This window comes from Pistacia vera, unplaced genomic scaffold, assembly GCF_008641045.1.
Source record: "Pistacia vera cultivar Batoury unplaced genomic scaffold, PisVer_v2 Contig431, whole genome shotgun sequence".
In the NCBI taxonomy this organism is placed as follows: domain Eukaryota; kingdom Viridiplantae; phylum Streptophyta; class Magnoliopsida; order Sapindales; family Anacardiaceae; genus Pistacia; species Pistacia vera.
The window spans coordinates 374,445-389,114 of record NW_022196259.1 but is presented as its reverse complement, the minus strand read 5'-3'; the positions used below and the strand labels follow the sequence as shown (position 1 = coordinate 389,114).

Sequence of the window (14,670 nt, the reverse complement as noted above, 5' to 3'; positions counted from 1 at the left end):
TAGTTTTCTACTTAACTTCTTTTTTATTAGGGTTTTAGAAAATTCCTCCAAATTAACCAAACAAGATCTTCCTCAAATTGTTGAAAAAATAATCACTTGTTCATGGCTAATCACACCAAAGGAGATAAAATATGCAGTTTCTTAAACTTATTAACGCTAGATCCTCAACCATTCCCGATTCTTCTACTTGTAACAGTGACCATAGTTCTTCTATTTTCTCCATGGATATTCTTTTCTGAGTTCAGTAGTGTAACAAAATCCACTAAAGAGATAACTCATTTAGCACTTCTAGCAACATCGATACTTTTGGTAATGTTGATTCGATGGCTACTTTCAGTTGACATTCCACCGCCTTTTCTCTCGAGAATGCACTCCGACCGGTGTTGCTGGAGCTTCAACTGTTGCTTCTCCGAGGGATTCTTGCCGTTGAAGGTGGGTGGTTTGATCTTGGTGTTACTTTTCATGGGAAAATATCAGCATGCCATTCATGAGAGATGGTTAATTAGATAGCAACATTAGAGGATTTGTATACGTAACAGTTTTGAATGTTGAGATAATTAGGATCACAGGATTAGGATGTTGATTTGTTCTGTATGATTTGTTTGTTAAGAAAATATTTTGTATTTGAGTTTTATATTCTTGGTTGTTATAATCGATTCAAAGTTGATTATAGTTTTGAAATTGAATCTTGTTATAAAAAGTGCTAAAAGAACAAACTTTCTATTGCTGTATTGTTTTTTATTATTATGTCTTTAGGATTAGTGAATGAATCATATCCCAGATCCTTTTATTTTTCTAGTATCTAGTTCGGATTGGAATATGAAATATCTAATCCTCGCAATTTATCTTTGCAGAACCTAGTTCTAAGTCCTGAAATTGAGTGATTTTTGTATTTATGCATCTTAAAAAAAGTTCATTAGGCTTTGACAATAATTTTACACACAAAAAAAGTTATTTTTTCAGATTATGAATAAATTAAAACACTTTAGATAGAATTTTTATTGGTTCTTCTTTTTAATAGTGCATATTACATAGTTAATGTTCCTCGTATTGCCAAATTCAAAAAATAAACATGTCCTTATATAAAAAAATATGAAGTAACAAAATGGTAAAAATAAAACACAAAAACTATCTACACTAAAAATATGAAGAAGACAAACATTATTAAATCAAATAGCAATTAAATATAACTCTCTTAGATGCTATTTAATTATTTTAATGAAAAAACTATAATTAAAAAATAATAATAATTAGAGTCTATAATATAAAATAAAATATGAGGTAAATAGCAGCACTCTTTGAAATTATCTTATAATTGTTTCCTTAAGACTTTACAAAAGAGATATGAGAAATAATCCTAATTTACTTATTTTTACTATCTAGTTAATTTTGACAAATTCAAACAAAAAATATTTCTGAAATAATAGTTAATTTCATTGTAATTGGTTACTCCAATAATTTGATATAAAAAACTTTATGTCACAGATTGGGGAGCTTCACACCTAAAAGATTAACTCAATATCTCTCTAATGCGCTTACAATTGTGGGATTTGCAACACTTTGTGACCCCTATTTGTTTGTCCATCAAATCTACCATCACATGTGGGCGCTAACCCATTATGTGAAAGGATTCCTCTATATGCGCTTTTGATGTAGGATGAGTGGCATTTGACATTTATGATAAAAAAAGAAAATATAAAAAATTATACTGGAATCAAAATCATATTACGAAGGATGATGCTAAAATTTAACTTTTAAAATTATATATATATATATATATATATATATATATATCTCCTTTTGACGATTCTTAAAATATGAAGCCTTTTGGTGGAGATTACAGTAACAGAGAGTGATGCTGTAACGGAGAAACTTGGAGCCGTCCTGCCCAAGACGGTGCCGGATTCGGGGTCTGTTTGGATGTGGGTTTATGATTAAACTCAGATTTTACTTTCTTCACATTCAGCTTCATAGAAGCCGCCGCTATTATAGATGCACACAGAACATAACAGAGTGGAGTTTAAATGCTTACTTCAACCATTTCTCGTTGCTTTAACCCAGTTCCTCTTCTCTCTCGCTCTCAATTTCTCCTCTTTCCCACTTCCTATATCCACTCTCAAACCCCAAAACCCCACTCCAATCCCTACAATTTCGACCAAGAAACTGTCCACAACACTCTCTCCTCGTACGCCAATGACTGGAACCGCGCATTCGAGTTCTTCAACTGGGTCGAAACAGACCACCAATTTAATCACACCACAGAAACCTACAATCGCATGATTGATATCTTGGGTAAGTTCTTTGAATTCGATCAGTCTTGGAACTTAATTCACCGCATGAAACAAAACCCCATTTCACTTCCTAATCATGCCACATTTCGTATCATGTTTAAGCGTTATGTAAATGCACATCTCGTTAATGAAGCAGTGGATACGTTTAATCGGTTGGGTGAGTTTAATTTGAGAGATGAGAATTCGTATTGTAACCTTGTTGACTCACTTTGTGAGTATAAGCATGTGATTGAGGCTCAAGATTTGTGTTTTGGGGAAAACAAGATTGTGGGGTTTAATAATAATAATACGAAGATTTATAATATGATTCTTAGAGGGTGGTTTAAGATGGGGTGGTGGGCTAAGTGTAGGGAGTTTTGGGGGGAAATGGATAAGAGAGGTGTTGTTAAAGATCTGCATTCGTATTCAATATATATGGATATTGTGTGCAAGAGTGGGAAGCCGTGGAAGGCAGTGAAATTGTTTAAGGAGGTGAAGAAGAAGGGGATTGAGATGGATGTGGTGGCGTATAATACAGTTATTCGTGCCATTGGGCTATCAGAGGGTGTTGATTTCTCAATGAGGGTGTAACGTGAGATGAGGGAGGTTGGTTGTCAACCTAATGTTGTGACTTGCAATATTATTATAAAGCTTTTGTGTGAGAATGGGAGGATGGAGGAAGCATATGAGTTTCTTGGCCAAATGCCTAAGAAGGGTTGTGCGCCGGATGGTTTTACTTACCATTGCTTTTTTCGGTGTCTTGAGAAGCCAAGGGAGATTCTTAGATTGTTTGATAGAATGATTGACAGTGGGATTCGGCCAAAGATGGATACTTATGTGATGCTTTTGAGAAAGTTTGAGAGGTGGGGTTTTCTGCGACCGATTTTTGTGGTGTGGAAGAAGATGGAAGAGCTTGGGTGTAGCCCAGATGAATTTGCTTACAATGCTTTGATTGATGCTCTAATTCAAAAAGGTATGTTAGATATGGCTAAGAAGTATGATGACGAGATGTTAGCTAAAGGTCTTTCACCAAGGCCAAGAGCAGAGTTGGGAACAAAGCTGGTGAAAGGAGAGGATTAGATGGTGGATAGGTATGTAAGAATAATGTTCATTCAGAAGATGATTCTGGTTTCTCCCAGATTCTAGTAATGGAGAAGTTGACGCTACATTGTGATGATGTTAGTGCACAGAGGAGTGAATGGTGGATTTGATGGGAAATTGGGAAGGCGACTTTGCAATCAAGATCACACTCAGCGAAGAAGGGTGAATTATCGTGACAAAACAAGTATATGATCATGCTGTAGCTGCAAGAATTTTGGCTATGTTAAGAAGGGGCTATCCTCATGGGTATGTGGGAATGCTCATTGTTGATGATGCGAGCATTGCGTCCAAGGATGGACATGATAAAAGATGTAGCTTGCGATTGTTACATGCTGCAACTATCATCTGAGCTTGTGAAAGTTTGTCAGTGTGTTCAGGAGAAGTGCTGTATCAACTCTCTTTTTCTTCATGGAATTCAGGCACTTTATATGAAAGCAAGTAAGAAGCTCTTAATTGTTCTTTTTTTGGTACCCTGGCTTGAATTTGAAGTTTAGAAATGACAAACCAGCTTACTTTGTCAACGCTGTGGCAATTCATAAACATGTGATTTTATCTCTACTGTAAAACTATAAATTTGTTGCAATGTTATATTTGTGTAAAATAAGAGAGAAAATAGGCCTTTCTTTGTAATTACGTTCATAGGGATGAAAAGTATTAAAATACCACTTAGGTTTTTAGATTATCTCTAAAGTTTTATAAAGTTATATTTCGACCACAGACCACATACTAAAAGAAAAAAAAAAGAAATGTTCAACAAACTGCAAAAGAAGAGTTATTTGTTCTCCATAAATAAAACAATCATTTCCACGTCACACAAGGTCCAGTTAAATGAGATTCCAGAATGATGAGTGAGATAAAAGACTATAATAGAAAGCTGAGAGACCAGAAGACTAATGAACCTATTAAGTTACAAAAAAAGATCCTAATGAGATTTAACATAAATAGTAAATACTCAGTATCCTAATTGCCGGCAGGACGGAACAGTTCTAAATTTAAACCAAAAGCCTTTCAGTCTCAATATGATGAAGATATAATTCCAAATCTTCTTGTACACCAACACCATCTATCTTACTAGTTATTAAGCTAACCGGTAAAATGTATGACTTAGTTTGAAAGATTCTATTGTAAACAAGTGCTTAGAAAATCAACCCAAGATCAAGCACTTGATAAACAATCAAATATGAATAGAGATAAGAGGGAAAAAAAAAAAAAAAAAAAAAAGATTTACCTGGTTCACCGATTTGGGCTACATTCAGGGTAATATTATGGCTGAATTTTTTTGCTATCGATCAGAAGAGTACAATGGTACAGTCTCTTTCACAATGGTATGAGAAAGGCATGTCATCTGAACTCCACTTAGATGACTGGGATGATAATACAGGTACTTAATTCATTCCAAATCTCTAACATCAACTCGTGCCACATTCTAGTTACTCTGAACTAGCTGTGACATTTATTTTTGTGCACTTCAACTACCACTTGGAGGTAAGTTATCTTTAGTTGAATAGCATCATCCCTGCTCTAGCTTGGGTCCCGGGATAAAAAACCATGAGCTACCACTGCTAATCAAGCTAAAAAAAAGAACTATAGAGAAGTTTGTGACTTGAGATTCCTGTAACTTTCTCTCGAATAGGCAGAGTTCCGTGAACATTGAAAATGAATGAGATAGTACATGTTTCACATCACCTGATAAGAACAAGTTACTAGATTATATGCATGGCCTCCTGGTTCTTTACTTATCATATGTTTGGAAACTGCAAACCTGAGAAAGACTCAAGTTCTTGAAACAGGACATTTGCTTCATGTAATTAAGCATCTAGTGTATTATAATCATGCCAGTTGGTGGAAGAGTCGGAGTTCAATCAATAACTCCGTGTTACTGATTTTGTATCTAGAAAAACATGATGAATTATATTGGATTATCTCTGCTTCTGTTCTTCATAAATGAAAATATGCTATGACACTTTGAACCTGCGTAAAAGTTAAGTTCCTGAAACAGGTCTTTTCCTTTATGCCAATGAACATCGAGCACACTCTGACTGGCTAGTGCCACACCCATGTAAGGGATATCTTCAATTTTCCTCTGATGCCCCATAGACATAGTTTACAGGTAGGAGAACACAATTATTGAAAATTGTAACCGTGTGGACTTAGACTGCAAATTTGGTAGTTTCTGTCACAGAGGATAAAGAAGCTGCGTTAAATGTACACAAAACTATTGAGTCTGCATATGATATAGTAATCTAAATATGTGAAAAAACCGCCACAGTGCATGTTTACTTGCGAATACAAGTGAGCTTGGCGTCTTATCATGAAACAATTGGATGTTGAATGACGATATGTTCCAATGCTGCCATTTAGAAAATCAGGTTAAAAGAATGAAAAATGTTGAGAAGATATAGATCAAATGATGCATCAAGATTTTCTTTCCAGGATCAGTACCATTGAGTTATTTTCCTGATAAAAAGACAAACAGATTTTCCAATAATTACTTTTTTTGGGTAAACAACTTTATAACCAAAGGACTCTTTGTCGAAATTAGTTTATTAATACTCTAATGTATAGGTAGATGGCCAATTACCTAGTCCATGCTCAAGCATCAACAGCGAAGTGATGGAAGCTACTCAAATTGCAATGGTACCCAAGATAAACATTTGTTTCAGTAGATGTCTCTATTGCATGGCTGCTGGATTTTGAGAGCAAGAGAAAAGAAAATAATTAGCATGGGATAACTTTAAATAAGAAGATTAAGAAAGAAACTTGACATCTGATGGAGTTGGTTTGGTACTACCCTTAGGAGACAACATAAGACAACAGTTGCTTGAAAAAACACCATGGTAAGTTGATGGAGCCTTTTCAGTTTTCACATTGCAATGCCTGGTATTCAACATTTCTTTCACAAGATGTCTTTAATGCATGATTTTTCGGTTGCTGCAGCTTGAAAAGAAAGGAAAAGAAGATTTTAGCTAAAGATAAATTTAAATGAACAACACAAACTCACATTAGAAAAAGAAGTTATGACCAGAAAATAGGATGTAAGACCAGTTTTATGAAGCAAGAGATTCCACAGTAAGTACCAAAAGAGGATATTAAAACTGATATATTGGCAATATTTTGACATTTTGCTGCAAAATTGTTTGTATCTTACCCACTTAATAAGGTGCTTAGTGCTTTGTTATTTATTCGAAAAAATTCTAAAATGTTGTCTTTTGATGATCACTAAAAGAATCTCACAAAAAATTTCCAGATCCTCAAAAAGCAGCTAACTACTCAGGAGAGAGGAAATTACTTGTGGATTGATGGCGATTGTAGCCTTTTGAGAATTCAGAGGTTTTCTATTCGTAAATATGCAGAATCAATGTTGAAGGTAAGGATCTAAGAGATCTTGGTCAAAACTGGTGGAGATAATGATGAGCCATGAGTCGGCTGAAATTCTTTGTGGAACAAAACAACCAGCAATTTCTGATTCTAGTAGAGATTTCCTTGTTATGTTCTTTACTTTAATTGAGACTCTGCAATGTTTCCGAATCCAGTTACAGAAATGCAAGCTACCCAATGTGGCAATACTTAAATGATCAATGGTAAAAGATATGAAAAATGGTGCAACTATGTAGAACAAATGTGCATCAAAATTTTCTGGACTGGGAGTCATAATATTGGGAGGATTAAATGCTTGATAAAAAAACACTAACAGGTTTTGCAATCCAAATTTTGAGTAAACCAGCTTTAGTACCAGTACACATCTTTTAAATTAGTTAATCATTATCTAAGACATAAGCTAAATGATGCATTATAGTATTGAATTATATCTCCACTGAATCCAGCTAGAAGTAGTTATTTGGAGTTGCAAAACATGATTCGAAATTTAACAAATTGATCTGGGTAGAAGGACAATTATTTCTGTCTTATGCATGTTACTGAGTTCTCAGTCTACTACAGTAATTCCATATTCCCAGTTTCTGCTATCTTTGAAAACCGATCCTGAATTACATGCTTTTGTACTTACTGAGAAACTTTGTATAACAAATTTAGTATTATATCCGACTTACACACAAAGCTAACATATTAATTCCCCAAAAGAGTAATATAACAAAGACTATAACACAACATTAACTTTTTAAACCTATTGTTTTCTCCAAAGGATGAGGACAAGCTAAAGAGCATATATATTATATACCTTTCACAAACTTTCAGTATCTGGTCACTTCTTGGTATGCCACAGAACAGTAAATCCGAAGAAATCATATCCCCTCTAATATTATACTATGATAACTAGAGATTACATAATTAATATGCGCTATGGCCAATTACCTAGTCCGTGTCTCAGGTTCCGACCTAAAACAACAATTACTTCAGAAAATAGCGATAATTAAGCACTTCCTAGAAAAGGGAACCCCTGCATGACTGCTTCCTGGAGCTTGAAAACAGAGAAAAATAAAACATCTAGCATGGTATAGCTCATGGTTCTATAGAAATGATTTTTGCCAATATATTTGTAGTAAAATCATTTATATATTCCTTTATGTGAGTTCATTCCCAGAAAATACAACAAATAAAGTCAAAAAATAACTAATTAAAAAGGAGAAGAGAGGAAATTATCAGCGGGTTGATGCCTTGATGGCAAATGTAGGTATTCGAGTATTCAAAATCAAATGAATCTTTAAGAAAGACGAGTGAGAAAAATAACCTGTAAGTTGATGGCAATGGCAGCGGAATCAGTGTTGAAGATGAGGTTTGAGAGATCTTGGTTAACCTCTGGGGGAGATGATGATGAGCTATCCCTAACGTTCTTGAAGACGAGGACAAAATCTAATCTTTTTCTTCAACATTGTCATCTGACGAAGGTGATTCGGCAATGACGTTAGTTTGTAGCCAGGGGCGGATCCAGAAATCTTTATTAGGGTGGGCCAAACAAAAATTTTTATTTCTAAAATTGAGAGTGTGCCACAATTTTTTAATATTTCATAATAAAAATTAAGGGTGGGCCAAAGTCAAACTAAATAGAATAATGTATTTAATTTTTGTTTTTTAAAAATTGAGGATGGGCATGGCCCACCCTTAATACACTATGGATCCGCCCCTGTTTGTAGCAGTTATCGGTTTCTAAGTTCTCAAGACATGGCATGATTTTAATATCTCCTTCTCCGGTCTCGTAATTCCACTCTTTCCATTCTTCATGTCGTTCATTCATCCTCCCACTGAAGTCTAATTCCAATCACGCAAGTTTTTCTTATTGTTTAATTCTATTCCCTTCTGGACCTTACCCACATCTATTAAGTTCCCTAATCCTTCAATACGAATTTCTCCATTGAGTTTTGAAGTTTTCTAGACATTCAATAGAACAAGCTTTCCTACAATAACTGGCATCACTTACAACAAATTCGCCTAACATCCGTAGACTTTTAGGCATGTAACTTACACAAGTATCCGAATTTAACGAATGTCTCGAGTTGATTAATTTTCCCCTCCCTGAATGTAGTTTTTGGATATTACAAAACCTATTAATGTCTAAGGTTTCTAAATTGAGTAACCCACACAATGTCTTTGGGCAATTGTGTTAGAGTAATCTCACAATATTTCTATCATAAATTTAGCGTGACACTCTCACCACACCCTTAGGTAATGTCAGCAGATGGGAAAGTTCATCAGAAAACAAAAATCAATTGTCACGTTGCAATCGTGAGAGAAAGTTTGTAAAATTAGTTTATTAATTTATCTTCATTGATCGTGTTATATCTTCGTTATTGAACAAACTAAGATACCTCAAATGTATCATTTCTTTATTTATATTGAAAGTTCTTTAATTGAACACCTACTCAAAAGTAATGACCTTAGACATATTAATTGGGCAACTAATTTAGAGAGAACCATGTTAGGGACAGTGTTTTAACATTCAAGCACAAGATTAAGTAGAGAAGTATTTTTAGCATATATAGAGATAAGAAATGGGCCATTCCTTGAATCCTTATAATTGAATGTCTAACCTTGTTATACAAATATTCTGATTTAAATTTACCATCAACCTCTATTGTAAAAACATTCATTTTGGGTAAGAAACCGAGCAAAATCATGCATATATCATGCATTTTGCAAAAGGTTACATTGTTATCATTTTCATTTACTTGAAAATCTTAAAAAAAAAAAAAAAAAAAAAGAATTCATTGCTAAGGTTTCAAGATATTCTTTACCAATTAACTCCATATCTTTGTTTACTTTTACCTTACATAACCTTGAACCATTCATAACTTAATCAATTGTACTCTCTATTTCAAAATCCTTTGAAAAAACTGCACAATATGAGAAACATTTTCTTCAAAATAGGGGGTAATTATAATAGCTTAAAAGTAGGGTTGAAAAAGTTCTTGTGCTACTTCTTCTAATTCCCATATTTTGCTCTCTAAGACATTTTTCCATTTGTCAAATCTTTTAAAGCTCAAAACACTCCCTAAAGTTTTTACAGCAAGAGGCAAGCCTTTACACTTCTGAACAATTTGTTTACCAATTTCTCCAAATTCTTTATTGGCTTTTCCAGAAAATGCAACTTGACTAAATAATAACCAACATTCCTCCTTGGATAGTATCACTAGTGAGATCATGTTGGTGGTTTCAATGACATTTGTAACATTCTCCTTTCGTGTGGTTATCAAAATTCTACTTTTTGGAGAACCTGCCATTTGTTTAATAAGCTTACATGCATCATGTAAATCCACATCAATGATTAATATGTATTTAACACAAATTAAAAAAAAAAAAATCCATTTGTTTGTTAATTTATTTGCTTGGCTTTTCTTATCTACAAGCCAAATCTACCTTGCTTCTAGCTTTGTTAGTCATGGAAACACTTGGCTTACTTTGTTTGTTGCTTATGACTAATTCAAATTGTGGGATGTAGTCTCCTTTTTATTTGTAGTAAAGCCATTTCATGAATGCTTACGTGATTGATAAATGCCACGTCACAGTTATTACAATAATTCAGCATCAATAACACTACGGACACTGAAAAAATTACACCGAAATTTTGTACCGATCTACGTGTAACGCAAGTCTAAATTTTTTTACAATTTTTTTCTAGCGAACGGCCGTCCATCACATTTGGACGGCCGTTCACTCACATGGACGCCCGTCCATATTATATGGACGGGCGTCCATACACAAGGGACGGGCGTCCCCATTTAAAGGACGCCCGTCCCTAATTAAAATACAATTAAAAAATTTGTAAAACATTAGGGACGGCCGTCCATCCATTATGGACGGCCGTCCATTAATTTTGGACGGGCGTCCACAAATAATGGACGCCCGTCCTTCACTCAAATATAAAAAAAAAAAAAAAAATTGGGACGGCCGTCCATAAATTTTGGACGGCCGTCCATACTTTTAAAAAAGAAAAAAACATTAAGCCTCTTCTTCTTCGCTCCTCTTCTTCGTCATTAATATATAAGACTTTTCTGGAACTTGATCTTTCTATTCACTCTAAGAGCAGGCAAGAGTCTAGTAGGTTGAAAAAAATAAATCATCTCCTCGAAGATCTTCAAAGTATATGGCAGCTAGTCTCCCCTTGTCTCGCATGTTGTTCACAAGGTTCTTGGATTGCTATGAGTTTCATTTGTATATCACTCATATATTCTGTGTGCTTTTTCAATTGATTTGTTTTATCTTAAATTAAATGAGATATGCTTTCCCTCCTGTTAAAGTTTTTTGGTGTGCAGCTAGTGGCAGACTGACACTCAATCTTGAAAGAAAGCTAGATCATGAGGGACATCCTTTTGCTATTACCACAGCTGACGCTGTTGCTGCCACCGGAGTTCCTCCTTGGAACTGGAGGGACACCCCACCTGGAAATGGCTGCTGCTCGTTCTTTCTTGAAGATGAAGATGCAGCAGTGGCTGCTGTAACGGCTGCTATGGCAGCAGCCACTGAAACAGCAGCGTGGAGCTGCGCATTTTGGGCTCTGCAGCCACTGAAACAGCAGCGCGTTTCAGGAGAATAAGAAAGAAGAAAGCAGAGCCCAGAAACGACGAGTGAGTTGGTTCCGGCGAAGGTGGAGAGGGCTGTTGAGAAGATAGTAGAGGGGGGGCGGGGCAAGTGAAACATGCTATGGCTTATTTGTAAAAGCAAAGTAAGGGACGACTGTCCACAATTCCAAATTTTTTTTTTTTTTTTTTTTATATTTGGGTGAAGGACGAGCGTCCATTATTGTGGACGCCCGTCCAAAATTAATGGACGGCCGTCCATAATGGATGGACGACCGTCCCTAATATTTTACAAATTTTTTAATTATATTTTAATTAGGGACGGGCGTCCTTTAAATGGGGACGCCCGTCCCTTGTGTATGGACGCCCGTCCATATAATATGGACGGGCGTCCATGTGAGTGAACGGCCGTCCAAATGTGATGGACGGCCGTTCACTAGAAAAAAATTGTAAAAAAATTCAGACGTGTGTTACACGTAGGCCGGTACAAAATTTCGGTGCAATTTTTTCGGTGTCCGTAGTATTATTGATTCAGCATATAACAAGCACAAGCTACCTTTTATTATCATGTCCATCCCTGGATGTAATTCTCACAGCATCAACAAGAAGCATCCCAAATACTCACGGCGATAACCCCTTGTTCTACCCAGCTCTCATGGCATAGCCGAAACTCTTGCAGTTACTGCATGATCATTTACTTGTTCCATCGCCATAATTCACCCTTCTGCATCCACTGAGCGTGATCTTTAGCTTGTTTGAAGAATCAATCAGATTCTTTTGAAAGAAGCTTGTTTGAAGTTTAAATTTTAGAGTAAATTAATAAGAGTAATGCTACATATGCAAACTATCTATATCTATATAGAGTCAACGACATGTTCCCACCCAAAAAATGACCCATTGACAAATTCATACCCATACATTTTTAAAGAAACCCTTTTACTACCCAAATATTATGTTTTGGGTGGGAAATACAATGATTTACGAAAATATCCTTAGCCTCTTTCATTGCTGGCTGGGAGCTTGGTGCTACAATTCATCGAGCAAGTGGTGTATGACCTTGGGGCAGCAAGGTTGGCGTGATCTGGGAGAGAACAGTGGCCGGAAAAAAACACAACACCAACAACCAATCAAAAGCCACTGATCCAGCACAAAAACACTAACAATTTGCGGAGGAAACCGCCGCAAATCACGACTATCCCACAGTGGAAAGAGTTGGACATAGGCGACAAATGGCGTGCACAGAGGGGTGAGGGAGGAGTGGGTTTTGAAGAACAGAGGGTAGGAAGTCGAACGGTGGTGGCAGGGGGGCATTTTGGGTGACTAAATTGGCCAAAAAAAGGCTAGAAAGATGGCAAATTGTGCAAAAACTCAGGTAGCGATTTTAGGCAATTGGCAGGTGCATTGAACTTGGGGTGAACAAATTAAGGGTGAGAGAGGCTCGAGGAAGAGGATGGAGGAGGCAATGAGTTTCAGGGTAGATTTCCAACACCTGAAATGACAGAAAATCCTGCTGCCGTGTGAATGGAGGTGGTGGCGGGAAATGGTGAGGGATGATGGCAAATGGAAGCTTGGACTTTGTAGAGGAAGTGATAGGGATTTTGTGGGTGATCTCAAAAGTGATTTGGATGCAGGGATCTGCCAGAAAACAAAAAAAACCGTCGGCCACATCTTTGCTAACGTGCACTATCTCTTTGCTAAGGTGCACCTGCCCTTTTATTTTCTCTTCTTTGACGACCAAATGTTTATTGATCATTCCGCCCTTACTAGTAACGAACTTTTGTCCATTTGACCTTTCCCCACAACAAAAGTTACTAACCTTTGGGTACTAAAAAGATATTTAAAAAGTGGGTGGGTATGAATTTGTCAATGGGCTATTTTTCGGGTGGGAACATGTCGTTAACTCATCTATATAATCTTGAATCCACCCTCTCTATTGATCACCATTTGGACTCTATGTAGGATGTCACATAGGATCTTAGGAGCGCTATAATTATTGCAAGTGTCTGTAATTAATATGCTAGGATGTGATTGGTTGATGGTTAGTGGATGTAATTAAAAGTTGAATGAACCATTTAATTTCAAATTGAAAGTTAAAATATCAATATATCTATTTCACATTCTCGTTAATACTAACCCTTTACCTCCTAAATTTTAATCATAAAGAATTTTATTCAATTAATGACATATTAATAAATTAGTAATTTTATTTTATTGCGCATTCCAGAGGCTTAATCCTTTCACATTCAGCTCTTAGATACAAACGCTTTACATTCGCATTCAATGCTCTGTATTAATTTCTCACATCCACATCACATTAAATGCTGAAATTGTTATTTAGCCTGTAGAAACTGTTCACATTCACATTCAAAGTTTTGTAGAAGTCTTTCACGTTAACATTCATATCAAATGTTGAAATTGTTATCTGTTTGTTTATTGTTTAATCTGATAAATATTGATAATTCACATACATTCATTGTTTTGTAGAAGCCTTTGACATTCATATTCACAGTAATTTGTTTTGATGGTTATATTGCTTTTGTATTTGAATGTGAAGTGGGGCATTTATTTTTTTTATTTTTTATTTTTTTTATTTTTTTTTTTTTGTGAAAGGGTATACATGCATGGATAGGTGTGAATACTAATGGATTGATAATGTGTATTATTGATTTTTGTGAATGTGAAAAGATGCATTGTATCAGTTGTAGTATTAATTACTTTGAATACTCTATATATATGCCCATTATGTAATAGATTGTTATACAATTTATCTAAAGAAAGACAGTTGTATAATTCCTAGTTCTTATTTGTCATTGTTTTCTTTTGGTTTTCCAGTTTATTATTTAACTTTTGATGCTGATAATGTATTCATTTCTCTACGCATTTTTAATTGGTTGGAATTTATTCGCTGTTGTATTATTATAGTCCTGTTTGATTTTTTTATGCATCTTTTCCATCTTCATTTTCATTTGTTTTAGGAAAATCAAGTAATGATGACCTGTGAGGATTGGTATCATTCCACAATTTAAGGATGAACAGGTGAGGATTTTTGCCATAAAACCGAATTCAATTTTAGTGATGAGAAAGAAAAACAAATATTGATATATAATTTTAGTTGTAATTGTTCTATCTCTTTTTGTTGATATTTTTTTATATTACATATATAAATCATGAAAACAGGTTGTTGCTGAATATATATAATTTTATTTGTTTAACAAATATCAACTGATGTTTGATGCCGAACCATGTAGTTTTAGTAAATCATTCATTTTATCGTCACACACATTTCAGTTTCTACTGAACAGTCAATAGTAAATTTACCATAACTTGCT

At 35.2% G+C, this 14,670-nt stretch overlaps 1 long non-coding RNA gene and 1 pseudogene across 5 annotated transcripts; one reads left to right on the top strand and one right to left on the bottom strand.

Annotated features, from left to right (window-relative positions):
- Positions 1 to 1,828: 1,828 nt before the first annotated feature.
- On the top strand, positions 1,829 to 3,962 carry LOC116143652 (annotated as a pseudogene).
- Positions 3,963 to 4,573: 611 nt separating this feature from the next.
- Positions 4,574 to 8,209, bottom strand: LOC116143654. Of its 5 annotated transcripts, none has more exons than XR_004130159.1 (5): positions 8,059 to 8,209; positions 6,661 to 6,883; positions 5,953 to 6,308; positions 5,652 to 5,721; positions 4,574 to 5,544 (listed from the first exon to the last, which is right to left on the bottom strand). It is a non-coding gene; the product is annotated as an uncharacterized LOC116143654 (long non-coding RNA). The 5 variants fall into 5 exon arrangements; XR_004130160.1 differs by having other exon boundaries at positions 5,953 to 6,302; XR_004130158.1 differs by lacking the exon at positions 6,661 to 6,883 and having other exon boundaries at positions 5,953 to 6,057; positions 6,163 to 6,302.
- Positions 8,210 to 14,670: the final 6,461 nt, after the last annotated feature.